The following is a 20,624-nucleotide window of genomic DNA, read 5'->3' on the forward strand; positions in this document are numbered from 1 at the left end:
CACACACAACAAAAATAAGGTAGTCATTTGGCATGTAGAAGGAAAGATCATGTAGAACAAATCCACCAAATTACGTGTTTCCTTTTCAATGTTTATATTGACAGAATAAGAGCTGCTTTGACAGGCAGTTTCTGTAATAATCAATCAAAAAGAAATTGGAAGGGGAAGCACAATGTATTTTATTATCTCATTAGGGCTTCCAGATTTATTTCAAGGTCTCAAATTGTGAACATATTTCCTCAATTATATACTTTTTCATTTACATTTCACATTTTATTTACCCATCTGCATACCCACTGTTGAGTTTATATCCACCAGCTCATAAGAAACAATTTTATCGCAAATAGAATTTCTCAATCTTCTAGAGAAATTAAAAAAAAAGATACCTCAGTAACTTAAAATAAAACCATGAGGAGATGATCACTGCTTCTTCAGTGTTGTTTTCCTCTCTCCTTTCCTCTTACATTATTTTAATACTTCCCTGCAGGGCAACATTATCTTTACTTGACAATTTCCGTGTAAGCTCATCAAGAACTCATCTTTCCAATGAGTAAAAAGTTTTCATAATATTCTAGGTTGAAGAAGGGTGAGTGGGAGGAAAATTGGAGAAAACCTTTTCCCTTTATTCTTAAAATAATTCAAGTATTGGAATCAAATGTATATAATATGGAAATAAATATATTACTTTCTTTATTTATTTCCAGAGACTTCAAGTTTGTGTTGGCCTCTTGTCCTTAAAATGGTACTCTGGTTCAGTTTCTTCAGTGCCTCAGAACTTTGGTGTCATTGATCTCAGATACCACTTTGCCATCCATGATCCTGTGGATGCTAATCTTGTGGATGGTTCGCATGGCATTGCTGTTGTTCAGGGCCTCACTTAGACTGAAGTCCTCTCTCCATCTTCCAGCAAGCCATAGTAGGTATTGAATCTTACCTTAATCCAGCTTGACCTTAATATTCAGCAGGGTCTCATATTCCAGAGTCTGACATTGCCCCCATGCCAAGGTCTGTGCCAGCTTCTGACTCCAGATGCAGCAGGAACTCATTGACCTGCTCCAGCTGCATGGCATAGCGTCTACCTCCCCCAGCTGCTCTCCAAGCTACCTTTTGGTTTCTCATGGACTTGAGGTCAATATCCAGGGCCTAGAATGTACATCTCAGCCCAATGAGTGTATTCTTGGCAGCTTCTGTCTCAGCTGACTGAGAAGTGACCACCAGGGTGCTAGTCTTCAACATGTTGAGGCCAGTACTTGTCCATCTCCTCTCAGTTTGTCCTACTGAGCCTGCATGTCTGTCATGATCTTGCTGAGGTCCTGAGATTTGGGAGCATCCACCTCCACAGTCAGCCCGGAGCTGGCAGTCTGGGCTTACAGGCCCTTTGCTTCCTCCTCATGGTTCTTCTTCAAGAGCCATTTCTCCTGGAGAGCTTCAGTTTTGGTCTCCAGCTGTGGCTGAGTGATATTAGTGTCATCAGTGACCTTGTGGAGCTGCCCATGGATGTCGTTGTCCACAGACTGGTGCATTCCAGTTCTGTCTCATACTTGACTCTGAAGTTGTCAGCAGCCAGGTAGGCATTGTAAATCTGGAGAGCAATGTGAGCATTAGACACAGAACTTGCAGAGACTCAAGTTTTTAGCTCTTCTATGATTTTAAAGTAGTGGCTTCAGTCCCTGTCCTTGGATACCTTCTTCTCCAAGTGTTCTTGGATTTTGCTCTCCATCTGTTTTCAGTCTCCAGGCTCTTCACTTCCCCCATATAGAAGACCAGGTGGTAGCTTGGGTCCTGCATTGTCTCCTTCTCACCCTGCTAGATCTCAAGCCATTTCGTATACTGTGCCCCTATCCCAACCACTCTCTGAGTTACTGGAGTTACTGGATCCTGAGCTCCTGGGGTCTGTGTAGATGCTAACTGCTCTGCTAGTTGGCTGGACTCCAGTGGCTGGATGATGGTACTGAGCCCAGCGACCAGTAGTTAGTGGAGAAGGTAATAGAGCAAATTGTGAAGCTTATGGTTTTGGAGAAGTGAGCAGAGAAGCCAGAAATGCATTTGCTGAAATGAATATAAATGAAATATATTTATGACTTCAGAAAAAATTTATCTTTGAAACAAAAATACTTTAAAAAGATCTTTTGCTTAGCAGGCTAAAAATAAGATTATGGCTTTTAAGTAATGAGTATTGATCTCCTTAGCCTATTCTCCATTGCTTTGACTTGCATTTAGAGTAATTCATTGTGTGGACTTCATAGGTAAACACTGAAAGCTTTGTTAGGAAGTCCTGTACATTTCATCCCATACCAACACTAATTGGTCAAAATCAGCAGAGTTTATAATTTTGCACTTCACAACTTTTCATCTCTTATCTTTATTTTTTTACAAGAGATATTAATAGATGGTGACCCAGTAGGAACAAACTGCACTAGAGTAAAATGGTAAAATTGCCATTAGGTTCATTTAGTAAATATATACTAAGTGTCTTATTAAAGACTGTACCATTCTGATCACTGAGTCACAGTGGGAAACTGAAAGATCAACAGTTATGGAGGTATTTCTTTTAGTGCAGGGATACAGATAAAAAACAAGGTGTACATATATTGTGTTATGGATGACTGGTGATAATAAAGTGAAAAAGGAAAGTCTATGTGAGGACAAATGGACCTAGTACAACTTTGAGTAACTACAAATTGCTGCATGCTATCATCCTCACCATTTTAATAAAATAACTTGTGATCATTAGGTAAGATAGATAGATGATAGATAGATAGATAGATAATAGATACATAGATAGATAGATAGATAGATAGATAGATAGATAGATAGATAGATAATCTGAACCCTGTCCTACCCTGTGCCTTCTTCATCATTTCTGACATACTCAAGGTCATTACAGCAGTCACTGTATCAGTCCATATGGTTGAGGGCCTTCCTCTCTTTCACCAACACTCCACCTTTCTGAACTTGCTGTCCCTCTCCAAGGAATAGCCACTCCTAACATCATGCCCAGTGTATATGGGTCGCAGCTTTATCATCTTGCCTCCAAGGAACACTCTGGCTGCACTTTTTCCAAGTTATAGTTTGTTTTTTTTTTACAGTCCATGGACTCTTCAGTACTCTTCTCCAACACCACAGTTCAAAACATTCATTCTTCTTCTGTCATCTCTATTGACATAAGAAGTCTTCTGTTGTGCAAGGTATAGCCTCTGAAAACCTACTTGAGGGTCAGCTATGAGTTGGTTCTGACTTGACAACAATGTAGAAGACCATTTATATATGGTTTTCTGTTATGTGTTCTAATAGGATAATTACAGGATCAAATGGTATTCCTGTTCCCAACATTCTAAGTACAAAACTACTTACTGTTTTATATTCCCTGCAGCAGTGTATGAGAATTCCAGTCTCTCCACACATCACCAGCATTTGTTGTTTGATGTCCTATTGAATGTTGCTATTTTTTTTTCTATGGTGAGATTATTTCTCATTGTTGTTTTGATTTGCATCTCTTTAAGTTAAGGATCTTGAGTTGGCGTCATATATTTGGTGGCCATTTGTATGACTTCTTTGGTGAAGTGTCTATCCATGTTGAGAGAGAGATTTTCCCTAATCTATAAACTCTGGTCCTTCTAACTCTGATCATTTACTCAGTTATCTTTTATCCATTCTAACAAAGTTACAGAGGAGATATGTCTGTGACCTAATCCAGTATCTCATTTGATATTTTATAGATTACATAATATCACATATTATCAACTGGTTTTATGAAGTTTATTGAGCTAGATCTTTGTTTTCTGAAACTAACAGGAACCAAGAAGAAATATAGTAAATTAGTTTTTTGGTAAATAAGACCATAGATTTTGGAGAAAACTCCCTCAGTTTAAATCTTTGCTCACATTAGTTGTGTGACCACAGGGAAGGTACTTAGCTTGTCTGTCCTTCGGTCTCTTCAACCATAGATTGTTGCTTTTGTTCTTGTTACATACTGTCAAGTTGGAACTGACTAGTAGCTGACCCTCCATGGGTTTTCAGAGGCTGTAGATCGCATAGGAGGAGACTGTCCATCTTTCTCCCACAGAGAAGCTGGTGGATTAAAATTGCCTGCTTTTGGGTTGGCAGTTTCACAACGCCATCAGAGCTGCCTTCAACTCTAGAATAGGATCATTCACTGTACTTAACTGTTGTTGTTGCTGTTGTTGTCATAGTTATGTGCCATTGACTTGGAAGCTAGTTTGAGTTTCCAGCTGGCTTTTAGAGGCTACAAATTGCATGAAAAGAAGATTGCTCATCTTTTTCTTGAGGAGCAGTTAACAGATTTGAACCACTTGCCTTTGTGTTGGCAGGACAACTGCTTAGCAATAAGTCAACAGAGCTTCTTAATTAACTATTGTTGTTGTTGTTGTTAAGTGCCGTTGAGTTGCAGGTGACTCATAGCGACCCTATGAAGGAGAGTCCTTGACTCTTGGGTGCCTTTCATCCTCTCTCCAGGTTCATAGGGTTTCCGGAGGCAAGTTATTACGGAAGTGGACGCCACTCCTCCTTCCACTAATTAACTATTAGGATACATAAATATATCTATATCCTTGTTACCAGAGCCTAATGTTTAGGTGGTGCTGGTGGTGGTTGTCAATTGTCTTCAAGTTGAGCACAACTCATAGCAACTCTATGAACAAAAGGCCTGAAATGCCCCCTCCAACTATTGACATTTATCAAAGTTCATAGTTATCATTCTTACTCCTCACATAGTACAGGTAAACACTACTTTATCAGATACTTTAGTGTGACATTAGATTTCTTTTTAGATTTAAAGTGAAGATAGATGTGTTTCCTAGATATACAGTGGCTTTGAAAAAATTATGCCTCTATGTATTTATAAGAGAGCTCTTGTGGGTGAGGAGTGTCACTGCCAGTCCAAAGTCATGAGGGTTCAAATCCTCCAGGTGCCCCTCGGGAGGACGATGAGCAGTCTCTCTTGTGCAGCTTACGGCCTCTGGAAACCCACTAGAGGGGTCAGCTCTGACTTGATGTCAATAACAATAACAACAAATATCAGAAAAGACTTCATTTGTTTTATTATTTTTGTTGATTTTCTTTCATTTCTAGAAGATAAGCTCCTTGTGAGTAAGAGGTCAGTTCCTTACTGATGTAACCCAAGTGTCTTGGTGCTTTGGCATTCTTCAAGCATTCAATGCACTGGATAAATAAATGAATCTTGAAAATGAATGAATGAATGAATGAATGAATGAATGAATGAAATATCTAGATGTCTGAGGAGCCAGTATCTTTAGGTCAGTTTCAACTCAGCAACCCCCCACCAGGTTTCTGTTATAAATCTGTATGGGAGGAGACTGCCTATGTTTCTCCAGCAGAGCAGCTAAGGGATTCAAGCTACTGACCTTTTGATTTGTTAGTGATATAATATATACATATTGTACTACGTCGCAAGAGCTCCTTCTGTATATATGTTCACTTTTTCTAAAATGTGCTCCTTACAGAACATTGCTTGAACGCCAATTGTATGCAAAATAATCAGACTGAGCCCTCAAGGAGTCATGCTTTTATAGAGTAGCTATAACAGGTATATAAGTAAATAATATACAGTAGAAAGTGCTAGCCGTACTGAAAAGGTTTGTTGTTGGGTTTTTTTGAATGGCAATAATAAATAAGTATGAAGAGGCAACTAGAGAAATCAGAGGTTTCTTACTGCCCTTTTCCCTTTCAGAGATACTTGGGCTGATTTATTATTCTCCTGTGAAGTATTCTTAAATAAATGTTTTGAAAATTAGGACATTTGTCAAGTTAACAAGCTGTGAAAACTGTGACAGAAAAAGAACAGCCACCAAACATATAAACACACACCCAGTGCCACCCCACCCTACTCCCCCCAAACACACATATATGGAGAGTTCTGGTTCAACAAGGTACCTTGAGGTACAAAAACAGATAAGCAATGAGAGAGGATAGTTGTTCCTAAGTGACTTCAATGGTATTTTGTAAGTCAAATTATTTTTCAGTTGGTTCCTATATATTTACACTTCCAATTGTTTTGTTACTTCTCAGAGTTATTTATGTTATTTCATTTTCAGAAATACACAAGATTGCATGATATATGCAGAGTAAGAATTTGTTTCTCTGACAATGATTACTTATGTTAGTACAGAATAACATTACAGATGCATTAAATCCAGATACCCGAAGAAATTGCAGCTATAAATTTCATTTATTTGAAAAAGCAGACAGCAAACTTCCTTTATTTTTAGCCTTTTAAAATATATTTAATCTTTCTAATAGTGAAGAAAAGATTGTAAAAGTTTTTTTTTAAAGCAGCTTTACTGAATGTAATCATTGGTGATAATAACGCAAGTATTGTGAATGAATTTTTATTTTAAAAAGATGAAAAGTGTTCATTTTATATATGTAAGGTAACTGAAAAAAGTTAAAAAATCAATTAATTACAACTTCTTTATAATGAAAATTCTTTATTTTATTTGCTAAACCAACTTCAGTTGCAGTATGAGATGAATCCCATGGGATATGATGGCAGGTTTTAAATCAGAATCATTTCCTGGATAGCTTATATTCAGGTACTCCTTTCAGGTTTTTTACATTTATTAATTCCATGGGTTCTTACAGTAACCCTGGGAAGTAGGTGCTTTTATTATTTCTATTTCAAAAAGTCTTAAAAGGGGTTCCTCTGGTGACCTAGTGAGTAAGGAGTTGTGCTGCCAGCCCAAAGGCATGTGGTTCGAATCCATCACCTGCTTCATGTAAGAAAGCTAGGCAGTCTCCTCTAGCACCGTTTATAACTGCTGAAAACCGGCTAGAAGGCCAGTTCTCACTTGATCGCACATAACAACAACAACAACATAGATTAATACACAAGGAGAATTATAAAGCTGTGGAGATAGTAAGTAGGAGAATTTGAGCCAAAGCCCCTCTTAACTCCAGCTATCATGGGGTAACTCACCCAAGTTCGCAAGTTGTAACTGGCAAAGGTCCACCCTCTGTTGCAAAGTTTAGGGGTGTCCTTCCTTAAGATACCTAGAATTTCTTTGGTGGTTCATACGTAAAATTACTGTGAGGATTCTGTGGATATTTTTAGAGGAAACAGAGATTGACATTTAGACAGGGAACCTTGGTTCATTTCAACTTTTTTCTTATAGGTTTGCTTGACCTTAGCTAGACTCATCACTTTTAATCCACTAAGATTTTAAAGACATAAATGACAAGACTCAATGGCAGACACAGGATTGAAGGGTGGAGGAAAGTAACAGATAATAGCTTATCATTATAATTTGTACTGTGCAAGGGTCTGTGCAAGGACCCTTAATAGCATTATCCCATTTAATGTTCATACAAAACCATTATCAAAACCTCTCAAACAAAGTGGCATCAAATTGAGACCAACTCATAGCTGAACTTCCATCAAATTTTCAGAAACTATAAATTATGTTCTTGTGTTTTTTTTAATATGCAGGTGAGTTGACTATGATTCACAATGATGCTTAAACACTTTTGAACCTTGTCTTATCCTAAGTCAACCTTCCCTTCTCTGATGCAGCTGACCCCATTGCCACAGTCACTACCAAGAGTCTTTGTCTTTTACAATGGCCTTCTATTCTTTCAAAGCATCGTGTCCTTCTCAAAAGACTGGCCACTCTTGACATACCTTAATAATGTGAGTTGGAACTTTGTTGTTGCTGTTGTGCAATGTCAAGTCAGAATCGACTCATAGCTGACCCTCCAGGGTTTTCAGAGGCAGTTTAATTGCATGGGAAGAAATTGCCCAACTTCCTCTTGCACGGCAGCTGGTGGATTCAAACCACAAGCCTTTGGGATGACAGTGCAGCTCCTTACAACTAGACCATCAGAGCTCTGATGTTGTTGCTGTTGTTATATACTGTAGAGTTAGAATCAACCCATAGCTGACTCTCCAGTGGGTTTTCAGAGGCCATATATTTATATTGTACAGAAGGAGACTGCTCATCCTTTACTTGTGACACAACATGTAGATTTGAACCATGTTCCTTGGGGATTAAAGCATCTCTTCTTACCACTAGGCCACAAGAGCTCCCTAGTATTCATTAACTCATTTATTGAGTCTGGTGATAGAGATAAATTTGGAGATGCAAAGATGAAAATGGAATGTTGTTAGAGACTGAGGTGGGGGTGAGACTTGGCCTAAGGGATATGGAAAAAGGTGAGAATGAGGAAGGCTTTGGTTGGGAGAAAAATATGATGAAGTTTAAAAATATGATGAGGTTTGAGATAGTTAATCACCACTTAACACACTATACTTATATCTATTTCCCCCTACTAGAATATAAACTTCACCAAAAGTCAATTTTTTTTTTCTTCTTCACTGTTGTATAGTCAGGGTCTAGAATAGACCTGGTATGTAAGTGTGCTTGTTTTTAGTTGATGTCAAGTTGATTCTGACTTATGGTGACCCCTATGAATGCAGAGTAGAACTGTTCTGTAAACAGACCATCTGTCTTCCTAGGTGACTCTGGCATGTTTGAACCACCAGCTTCTTAGTGGGTAGCTGAATATTTAATCATTTAGTCCTCCAAGAGACTCCACATAGTGTATAGATAGTATAGCGTTGTTGTTGTTGTTGTGTGTTGCCGAGTTGCTGGCAACTCATAGCGACCCTGTGTACAACAGCCCTAAACCCTGCTCTATCCTGTGCCAATCTTATTGTCTCTGGCACACCTACCTCATTACCCCAGTCACTGAATCAATCCATCTTATCGAGGGTCTTCCTCTCCTGCGCTGTCCCTCCACCCTCCCAAGCATGACATCCCTCTCCAAGGACTGGTCCCTCCTTGCAACATGTCCAAAGTATGTCAGACGAGGTTTCAGAATCCTTGCCTCCAAAGGAGCAGCCTGGTTTCACCCTCTCCAGGACAAACCTGTTTGTTCTCCTAGCAGTCCAATGAATAATCAATACTTTTCTTAAGCACCACAACTCAATAAAGAATTATGCATCATACTGTGCCAGTCATTTTATTGTTGCTATTGTAATTAGATAGGGTCAAGTTGGCATTAACTCATAGTGACCCAATGTCCAACACCAATGTCCTGCATGATCCTGCACCATCTTGGTGATCTCCCTTGTGCTAAACCCATTTCAGTCACTGCATCAATCCACTTCACTGATAGTCATTTCATTAAGATGTTGCTTTTGCTCTTAATAGACTTACAGGAAAGGAGATAGATACATATGCAAATATTACTATATGTTGTAAAAAGGCAATACTGTAAAGACAGGAACTCAAGGAGGCACCTCTGTGAGCCTTTGGATCCACTAGTCTTGAGAACATACCTTCCTGGAAGATGTAAGAGCATCTAAGTTAAGACCTCAGAATACATGCTATTATTAGCTGCCGCTGAGTCAATTTCACCTCATGACAACCTTGTGAATTACAGAATAGAACTGAGATCCATGGTTTCTGTGCTGTAATGGAAACAGATTTCCAGGACGTTTTTCCTATAGTACTGCTGACTGGATTTTAACCACCAACCTTTAGGTTAGCATTTTAGAGCAAACCATTTGTGACACCTTTAAGATAACATTTTTAGAAATAATAATACAATCAAATTCATAGTGGTGGTGGTGGTGGTGGTGTTGAGTAACATCAGGTTGGAAGTGACCCATAGCTGACCTTCTGGTAGGTTTTCAGAGGCATTTAATCACACAGGAGGAAATTGCCCATCCTTGCAGCTGGTGGATTTGAACTGCATGCCTTCAGGATTGCAGCACAGCTTCTTACCATTAGGCTACCAGAGTATGTACAGATGGAGGAAGTTGTTTCAGGCAAAAGGAGACAAAATAAATGGCTGAAGAGGAAGATTGATAAGTCTGGAGAACGCTAAAGGAGCTCTCATGACTTTGTTAGAGAAAATTGCACTTCCAGCCCAAAGGCTATGCCTCTCTGGTGGTTTTGTCCACCAGCTAGCTACTCCACAAGATAAAGATGGGAAGTCTTCTCCTCTGTGAGATACAGACTCAGATATCCAGTGGAGAGTCCATTATGAATTGGTCCCAACTTGACAGCAATGAGAGAGTGAACAAGTAAAGCTTACTATAAGGGTATATGTAGATGGTGTAGTCGAGAGGAATTGTCCTGTTAACTCAAAGATGATCCTTCTTTGGCAGTTCAAATTCACCAGGGGACAAGAGAAAGATTATACATTTCCTGATGTTAAGATTTATGGCTACTGGAACCCTTTATAGGGTTCATATGAGTTTGGTACCACCTCAATAGCAACGAGCTTCCGTTTTTGAAGGTTGCTATAGTGGCTGGCAGTATGAGGCTGGAATCCAGTTTGAAAGTCATCTGCAGAAGCTGGGTTGTACAGATGCTTTTTGGCTGGGACTGGTGAGCATTAGAGTGGAATGTTGATTCACTAAGGGGAGTGAGATGATGTAATTCAGCCTCATATTTAGAAACCCATTAGGGCCGTTGGGCCTGCTGCCCTTGGGCCTGGTTTTAATTGTTTTTGGTCAAACATTCTTCTAAGTGGTACAGCACTGGTCTGTGCATTGCTGTACAGAGGTAACTCATGGTTTCTGTGATGCTAAACACTGTGACACTGATGTGCCAAAGGCGATAATGGTTACCCATGGTGGGCAGTGTTTGGTGGAGCTTCCTGATTAAAACAAGCTTCAGGCAGGAGTGGCATCCACTTCCGAAATGGCTTGCCTCTGGAAACTCTATGAACATGAAGAAATGTTATACAAGTGTTCAAGTCTTTAGTTCATAGGGTCGCTATGAGTGGTCTATGACTTGACAGCACTTAACAACAACAAAAGAATAGTGGCACTGGGTTAAAAACTATTGTTGCTATCAGTCACAGTCAATTCAATGGCACATAACAACAACATAGTGGTAAGGGATGCACTGGCATCCCAAAGGTACACAGTTCAGATCCACCAGCTACAACTAACTGCCTCTGAAAATCCACTGAAGAGTCAGTTATGAGTTGGTTCCAACCTCAGCAGTACACGGCAACAACAATGACAACATACCCAGAAGAATATCTGTATTTTATTGACTATGCAGAGGCACTTGACTGTATTTATGACTAACATTGAGAAGAATGAGAATACTAAAACACTTAACTGTGCTTATGAGAAATCTATATCTAGACCAAGAAGATGTCTGAACAGAACAAGGGAACACTGCACAGTTTAAAATAAGGAAGGGTGTGAGTCAAGGTTCTATCCTTTCTCCATACATGTTCAGTTTGTATACTGATCAAACAATTTGTGAAGATAGACTCTATGAAGTGCAATGTGACCTCAGGATCAGAGGAAGACTCATCAACAACAGGCATTTGCTGAACACCACAACTACATTGTTTGATGAAAGTGTGGTGAATATGTAATCTTGCTGTAGAAGACCAAAAACTACTCAACATCAAGAAAACAAGGTCTTCACCTCAGAACTAAGTCAACATGATAATAGATGGAGAATTAAAGCTGTCGATTATTTCATCTCATTTGGATCAACAGCAACAGTCAGAAAATCAGGAAACATTGCATTGTGCAAGTTCACTGTCAGGGACCTCTCCAAAATTTTGATGGGCATTGATGTCAGTTTAAAGACTTAGATATGCCTGAATCAGGCCATAGGTTTCTCAATCAGCTGCTACACATCAGAGAGCTAGACAATGAATAAGGATGTCAGAAGAAGATTTGATACATTTCAGTGGTGGTGCTAGAGCAGAGTACGGAATATCCCATGGACTGCCCAAAACCAAATAGTCGTCTTAGACAAAGTGCAGTCAGAGTGCTCCTTGGAGGCAAATATAGCATATCTTCCTCTCTCATATTTTGGATAGATAGCTAGGCAAGGTTTCTCTTGACAGGGACATCATTCTTGGGAATATGGAGGGTCAGCAAAGGCAAGGAAGATCCCCAGTGAGGTGAACTGACACAGTGACTGTAGCAATGGGTTCATGTCAGAGTTCGTGTCAGAGATGAGTAGATGGCACAGAATAAGGCAGAGTTCAAGTCTGTTGTACATAGTAGGATCACTATGAGTCCTACTCAACTCAATGGCATCTAACAACAACATAATGTCTTCATTTTAATTTGAGAAAATTGAAACACAAAGTAGTTAAAATAATTGACTCCAGGCCATGTGGAAGTAAGATCCCACCTCCATTATTCCTGCCTTTAAATGCCATGGCATTTCCATTCTGTCATACATATATGTCCTCATAGACTGAAGTTTATTATTTATTTTTTATTATTTTTATTTTTATTTATTATTTGTTTGTTTATTGTGTCCTCACAGAAGTTTATTTATTCATAAAGTGAAACCCTTGTTTATATGATGACAGCTCTCCACATGGAAAATAATTGTTCTGATCCCTGTCTACAGACATTTGTCTCACTTATTGCAGTTAAACACGTTCCTCCAGGAACTAGAAATTTAACTTTCAGGGTTTTTTCCAAGGCATGTAGACTGGGTAAAAGTTAATTGTACAGGAAGTCATGTTCATTTTCTTAGAACACCAGAGATTCATTTTGTGGACTAATATGTACATTTATCTAATCAGTGTAGCTTAAGAACTGGAAAAACTGATCCAAGTTCCAAAAGACTAATGTTTCCCTTGAGAAATGGTTTGCATATGGGGATAAATCATCCCTAGAGTAATTTATGCAACAAGAACAGATTAATCTTCAAATAGTAATAGCTTAACACAGCATCAGTTGATTTCTCTTTTATGTAATGTCTGACACAGGTCAATAATGGGTCTCCTTCAGGATTTCAGACTCCTTCGTCATGAGACTAACTCAACACATGGTTTCCATACTTGTCAGGGCATGGGGAAAAGATTGCATAGCAGTGACACCCAGGATGAATGTCATGGTGGAAATGTGCCAAGAATCATTTCTACCAGAGTTTCATTGGCCTGGAAAGCCATGTGATTTTTTTTTAATTTTTTTTGTAAATTGCAGTAGCCTGAGAAGTATGTTGTTGTTGTTGTTGTTGTTGTTGTTATGTGCCATCCAGTCACTTGCGACTCATAGCAACAGTATGTACAACAGCTCTAAACTCCGCTCTGTCCTGTGCCAATGGCACCATCTCCGATACACCCATCCCAGTTGGCTCAGTCACTGAATCAATCCACCTCATAGATGGCCTTCCCCTCCTGCATTGTCCCTCCACCCTACCAAGCATGATGTCCCTCTCCAAGGACTGGTCCCTCCTTACAGCATGTCCAAAGTATGTTAGATGGAGCCGCAGAATCCTTGCCTCCAAGGAGCTGCCCAGTTTGACCCTTTCCAGGATCAATCTGTTTGTTTTCCTAGAAGTCCATGGTACCCTCAATACTCTTCTCCAGCACAAAGGCATCAATTCTCCTTTATCCTCCTTAGTCATTGTCCAGCTCTCTGATGCATAACAAGAGATTACAAAGACCATGGCCTGTACCAGACACACCTTAGTCTCCAGAGAGACACCATTGCTCTTCATTACTTTGGAGAGGTCCCTAACAGCAGACTTTCCCATCGCAATATGTCTTTTAATTTCCTGGCTACTGGTGCTGAGAGTGTTGACTGTGGAGCCAAGCAAACTAAAGCTGTGAACAATCTCAATCTCTTCATCATCCATCCTGATGCTGCCAATTGGCCCAGTGGTGAGAATCTTTGTCTTCTTGATATTGAGCTTCAATCCATATTGGAGGCTGCAGTCCTTGACCCTCTGCAGCAAGTGCTTCGGGTCCTCAGTTTCAGCAAGCAGGGTTGTATCATCTGCATGTCGTAGATTATTGATAGATCTTCCACCAATCTTGACCCCACATTCCTCCTCATAGAGCCCAGCCTCCCAGATAATCTGTTTTGCATACAGGTTTAAAAGGTATGGAGACAGGACACATCCCTGGCACACCCCCTTCCCAATTTTGAACCATGCAGTATTTCTTTGCTCTGTTCTGACGACTGCCTCTTGGTCCAAGTATAGGTTTCGCATTAGCACGATCAAATGTTCTGGGATTCCCAGGCTTCTCAGAGTCAGCCACAGTTTGTTATGATCCACACAGTCCAACACCTTTGTATAGTCAATGAAACACAGATATACATTCCTCTGGTATTCCCTGCTTTCAGCCAAGATCCATCTAACATCACCTACAATATCCCTAGTACCACGACCCCTTCTAAACCCAGCCTGGACTTCTGGTAGTTCTCTGCTGATGTGTTATTCCAGTCATTTTTGGATAATCTTCAGTAGAATCTTGCTTGCGTGTGAAATTAGTGAAATTGTTCTGTAGTTTCCACACTCTGTTGGGTCACCCTTCTTTGGGATGGGAACAAATATAGATCTCTTCCAGTCAGTTGGCCAAGTGGTTGTTCTCCAGATTTCTTAGCACAACTTGGTGAGCACATCCAGGGCAGCATCTGTTAGCTGAAATATGTCAGTTGGTATAAGTACAGTCTTCTCTTATTACAGGAGAAAGAGGAGATCCAATAAAGGGAAACCTTAAGAGTCTCTACCCATGGAGCGGTTGGTGGATTCTTTGTGCCTCTGGGTTGGCAGCACAGCTCCTTAACACCAGAGTTTCCCAGGGCCACTGTGAGTTCTGGTCAAATAGAGAGCACATTACAGCCAACACACCTGGCTCCTTCCACTCCTTACTAAGTCGAGTGACTTTGAACAACCTAGGTTTCTCCATTCAAAAAACAGAAAAAAAAGTAATAATTTCTATCTCATAGGTTGGGGTGTTCTGGTCATGTAGTCTGTAGGGAATTGCATTTACTAATCCAAAAGCCTCTCTGGCAGCTTAAGTCCACCAGCAGTGCTGCAGGAGAAAGATGAGCAGTCTCCTTCCATACTGTTTACTGCCCCAGAAACCAATGGAGGGTCAGCTATGAGTCAATTTTGACTCCAGAGCAATGAGTTGAGTTGAGTGACTTCATAGAGTTATTGGTAGTTCAAGTGATGGAAAGGGCATCAAACACCTAGAAAATACAGAAACACAGAAATAATGTTGTTCATTGCTGTCAAGTTGGAACAAACTTATACCTGACTTTCCAGTAGGTTTTCAGAGTCTGTAATCACATGAGAAGAGATGGATTCTTGCCTTTGGGTTGGTAGTACAACTTCTTATCCACTAAACCTCCAGACTTCCCTAAAAGTGTGTGACAAATGTTAGATACTATTACTGTTGTTGATTAACTGATAGACGATAATATTTTTAATTGATGAACACACAACAGAACAAACCACTGAAATACATGGTAGAAACTGACCAACACCAGGAGCTACTGTGTCAGAGAACTATGCCCTACATAGTTTTCCTGGCTATGCCTTTTCAGAAGCAGATCTCCAGCCCTTTCTTTCACGGTGACTCTGGGTGGCCTCAAAATATCAACCTTTAGATTAGATTAACAAAATGCTTACTTGTTTGTACAGCCCAGGCAAGGTGTAATAACTATGGCATCATCCACTTTTATATAATCATGTAGGTACAATTTATTATATACAATAATTTCTAGATATTGTTTTATGTTATTACTTATTATTGACCTATTCTTTTTCTCTCCTGTCTCAAGCCCCCATTGCACACCACCTATTTACCTTGCCTCCCCCTACTAATCTCTGCTGTCCTAGTGATTTCCTCTTCCTTCTTCGTACTCCTTCTCCCCTTTCCTTTTTAAACAGTTATATATCTTGTACCTATTTGCTAATTATAGCAGACATATTGCCTTTGTCTAGATTCTTCCCAGGTTGATCCCCCTTTGATTAGATTCTGTAGTATTCTTTGTCTACACTGCTGGGAGGACTGTAAAATGGTACAGCCACTATTGAAGGCAGTTTGGCATGTCCTCAAAAAACTGACCATGAAAATCTCAAATGACTCAGCTGCTGGGAATACCCCAAGGAAATCAGAGCTGAGCCACAAAGAAAGATGTGTATATCTATGTTCCTAGCAGCATTATTCACAATAGTAAAAAAAAAAATAAATAAAAACAACAACAAAAAACCACAGCTCAAGGACTCATCAACAAATGGATCAAAAAAAGTGTGGTATAGTGACACAATAGAATACTACTCAACACTAAGAATACTAAGTATAACACAACAATGGAGAGTCTAGAGAACATTATGGTGGGTGATACAACTCAGTCAAAAAAGGACAAATACTGCTACTGTGAAAAGAGAGCAACTTGGGGACATGGGAGAAAAACTATTTTATTTGAAGAAATCTTGTTTGTTCTCTCAACTACTACTGAAATATGCACCTATAATTTCTAGATAAAACTCTTTGCTGTAAAACCAATACTTACTTGATTTATACAAATGTTATTCAAAGAGAAAAATTAAAACTTTATTTGTACAAACATATGTCAGTTCTTTGAAGGGCTTGTTATTTTCTATATTCATTCTATAGTATACCACAGTCTGGTATTTCAGGTGGCTACTTTGTTAGTATTTAAAGCATTTATTTCTTTCTGTAAGAAACATTTCTTACAAATGTACTTCTTTCTTTATTTCAGAAAGATTAGGTAGAAACAGAACAGTCAGAGAACTTCTTATGTGTCCTGATTATTAGTTTAGTTGTGTCAATGGAAAGGCTCAATACCAACTGATACTGATGACTTGCATTGAATTGAATTGAATTGAACGATTGACCTATTGTTTCACTGAATCCTCACAACGCATTAGTGAGGCCAGGCTCTGTTGCAGATGAGGAAATGCAACCTGGAGGACTGAGTGTCTGATCCAGAATCCCGAAACTGGTCAATAGCAGGAACTGGATTTAAACTCAGAGGCTCTAGTAGCCAAGTCCCTAGGGATTTACTCTGCTGACCTAAAGGCTTGTCTCTAGTGGTTCAAATCCACCAGCAACTCATAGGGAGGAAAATAAAAAGATGGACAGTTTTCTCTCATGCAATTTACAGCCTCAAAAACCTACTATCTTCTCTGCTATGAGTCAGTCCTGACTTGATGGCAGTATGGCAGTGAGAGAAAGAAAATATAACTTGCTTATGATCTGAAGCTAGTAAATAGCAGAAGCAGAATTCAAACCCAACACTCTGGCTCTATTGCCCATGCTTTTAACTCTGGCTTTATGCCACATAAGGAAAGAATGTTGTCTGTGAAAATGAGATGACAGGAAGTGTGCACTGCTGTTCACTGTAGGGCCTCAGCAAATACACATTTGTCATCATTGTCCCCAACTTTCCACTCTGTGGTACTGAGATTATGTTTGCAAGAGGACAACTCAAAGTCCTATCCAAGAGAGGCAGATTCATTCTCGGGACTCAGAATCACTCTTCACTCCATTAGTCTATCAAATAGTTCTCCTTCTACTTTTCATATTGTCTTGGAATATATCCTTCCATACACAAAAACATTTTCAATTTCTCTGATTTTAAGGAAGTCAAAGGGAGCCATGGTGGCTTGATTCCCAATAAATGTAAGTGCAGTCACCAGCTATCTGTCTTTGGAGGTATGTGCTTTGCTATGGCACTACACCAGTTTCAGTAAAGTTATCAGAGCAAGACTAGGAAGAAAGACCTGGCAGTCTGCTTCCAAAAATCAGCAACAGAAAACCCTGTGGATCACAATGATCTGGTTCCATTGTCTGATGGAGTGGCTGCAAGTGACCCACTCAAGATCAGCGTACAACAATCACAAGTAAATAATCCTTGGAATGAGACTATGCTAGTCTGCATTGTTGTTGTGTTGTTGTTATGTGCCATCCAGCTGCCTGAGACTCTTAGCAACCCTATGTACAACAGCTCTGAAGCCTGCCCTGTCCTGAGTCAGTCTCACCAACTCCGATACACCTTATCTCATTGCTCCAGTTAGTGTGTCAATCAATTTAATCCAGGGCCTTCTTCTCCTGCGCTGTCCCTCCACCCTTCCAAGCATGATGTCTTTCTTCAAGGTCTGGTCTCTCCTAGCCATGCGCCCTAAGTATGTGAGATAGAACTTCAAAATCCTAGCCTCTAGGGAGAAGCTTGGTTTCACTCTCTCCAATACAGACCTGTTCTCCTGGCAGTCCACGGTATTTTCAAGACTCCTCTCCAGCATCACAACTCAAAGGCATCAATTCTTCTTCTGTCATCCTTAGTCATTGTCCAGCTCTCCATTGCATAGCAAATAATTGGGAACAACCATGGCCTGGATCGGGAGCTCTGGTGGCCTAGAGGCAAGAAGCTGCACTGCAATCCTGAAGGCAAGTGGCTTGAGGCCAACAACTGCTCCACAGGAGAAGGATGGGCAGTCTCCCTCTGTGAGAGTAACTGCCTCTGAAAACCCCTCCAGAGGGTCAGCTATGGGTCAGTTCTGACTCGATGGTACACAACAACAACAACAATGGCTTGGATCAGGTGCGCCTTAATCTCTAGACTGACATCTTTGTTTGTCGTTACTCTGGAGGGGTCCCTGACCACAGATTTTTCCAGTGCAATTCATCTTTTGATTTCCTGACTTCTCATGCCAAGAGTATTGACTGGGGAGCCTAGCTAGCTGAAAAACAACCTCAATGTCTTCCTCATCCATCATAGAGCTGCCAATTGGCCCAGTGGTGAGAATCTTTGTTTTCTTGAGCTTGAGCCGTAATCTGTATTAAAAACTATAATCTTTGACCTTCTATGACCTTCTATAGCAAACACTTCAGGTCCTTCTCGGTTTTGGCAAGCAAAGTTGTATCATTGCATAATGCAGGTTGTTGATGAATCTTCTTCCAATCCTGATGCTACACTCCTCTTCATAAAGTCCAACCTCCCAAATGATCTGCTCTGCATACAGATTGAAAAGGTGTGGACACAGTATGCATCCCTGATGCACTCCCTTCCTAATTTTGAACCATGCAGTGTTTTCTTGCTCTATTCTGATGACTGCCTCCTGTTCCAAGAATAGGTTTCATATGAGCAAAATCAATTCCCATTTTTCTCAAGGTTAGCCACAGTTTGTTGTGAGCCACACAATAAAATGTCTTTGTATAGTCAATGAAACAAACAGACATTCCTCTAGTACTCTTTGGTAGTCTGGATTAACCCAGACCAGAGTATATAGATTCTCCGACCTGTGAAGAGCTTTGAGTAATGAAATGTAGGAAAATGAAGGAGTCAAATCTTGACACTTGAGAAGACAATCCATGAAATGGCACATTAGCTAGATAGTATAATTGTTTAGCAATTTTATCATACATTTATGCTAATAGAGATCTTAACTCCAATCCTCTTGAAAGGATTCATCATTATTTTTGTTTTTTAGGTTAATTATTAAATATCAATACTTATTTCATTTTGTTATCTACTGTTTTGAAAGCCATGAGACTCCCTGTCTATTGTTTTCATAAACATCCTACACCATTATTTTTTTACATATTGTAAATTTAATTTCAATATTTTTAAACGTAATGTTGTTTTTGTCTTTGTGTACGCTGACACAAAGATTTGGTTCCCACCAGCAGACCCTCACTGAACCTCCCCTTGAGTTTCTCAAGCAGCTCCTCTGTCACCCAGATTCCTTACCTGCTTTACACACTCCTTGCACACTTGCAGAAAGAAATCATGGTTTATGGTCTGTAAACAGTCCTCACCAGGGCAGTGGGCTTCAGCCCAGGAGCTGTACAGATCTTTGGAGTGCAGGCCAGAGAGGCTACTCAGGCCAGCGGGAAACTGGCACACCACAGCTGTGCTCAATCCACTTCTCTATCTGGCTGACAGGTTACTGTCCTCTGGCCATTATAATTTTATCCATCAGTAGGTGAGTGTTACAGCCATGGACATAGAGGGCTTATCTATCCTTTTCCTGGGTGAGATCGATCCCCTAGCCATCCAGGGGCTACACAGAGCCAGTGCAGTGACATCTGAGCCATCCCACCACCTGACTTCACATGGGACCAGAACCTCAAGACCCAAGTATATGCTGGTAATGGCTCCCACTTTCTTCAGGTTCATATTGGGATATTACAGCCCCCCTCCTACAGACCACTGCCCCTATGCCCCACCCACACACTGTCAGATTGTACCCGGGCACAAGGTCAGTTAGAAGAATACACTGCCCTTAGGCTCAGTGATGAAATGCCCCAGAGCAAATGTACTATTTCAGTTGTGTATTTTCCAGTTCTTTTAGTAACAGTAGACTTGATCCATGACTTCTGACCATGGCGTATACCTTTATTACAGAAATATGATCAAAATTAACATTTTCTGACAATCAAAATGAAGTAAAAATTCACTTCTGGAAATGTTGCAAGACATCTATGATATGAGTCTGAGCATGCTGGGCCAGAACTTCCCTCCCCCCCTTTTTTAAGAGAAATTTCTACATTTCCATTCATTAGATATGTTTTAGGTTATTTATGTGGGTACACTATTTACAAAAAAAATTATGGTATATCCCAGAATGTAAGAACTGAAGGGAAATTCCATTTTAAGTTCACTGGACAGGAGTAAGAAATGTGAAAAACCTGAAATCATTAGATTTGCTTACAAATGAATTTGGAGGAAATAATGAAAAGTAAAAAACGAAAATTTTTACTTTATAGTAAAAAAAGTAATTTCTAGATCCATCTTGAAGTACAACACCGTGAGTGACAGGATTATATCCATACGCTTACAAGGAAGCCCAGTGAATACCACTATCATTCAGATATATGCA

At 39.9% G+C, this 20,624-nt stretch overlaps 1 pseudogene; it reads right to left on the reverse strand.

Annotated features, from left to right (window-relative positions):
- Window positions 1-761: 761 nt before the first annotated feature.
- LOC102861722 overlaps window positions 762-20,624 on the reverse strand; it is a 24,007-nt pseudogene continuing 4,144 nt past the window's right edge.

The sequence above is a fragment of the Elephantulus edwardii genome, unplaced genomic scaffold, assembly GCF_000299155.1.
Source record: "Elephantulus edwardii isolate Elephantulus edwardi_28Jun2011 unplaced genomic scaffold, EleEdw1.0 scaffold00054, whole genome shotgun sequence".
NCBI lineage: Eukaryota > Metazoa > Chordata > Mammalia > Macroscelidea > Macroscelididae > Elephantulus > Elephantulus edwardii.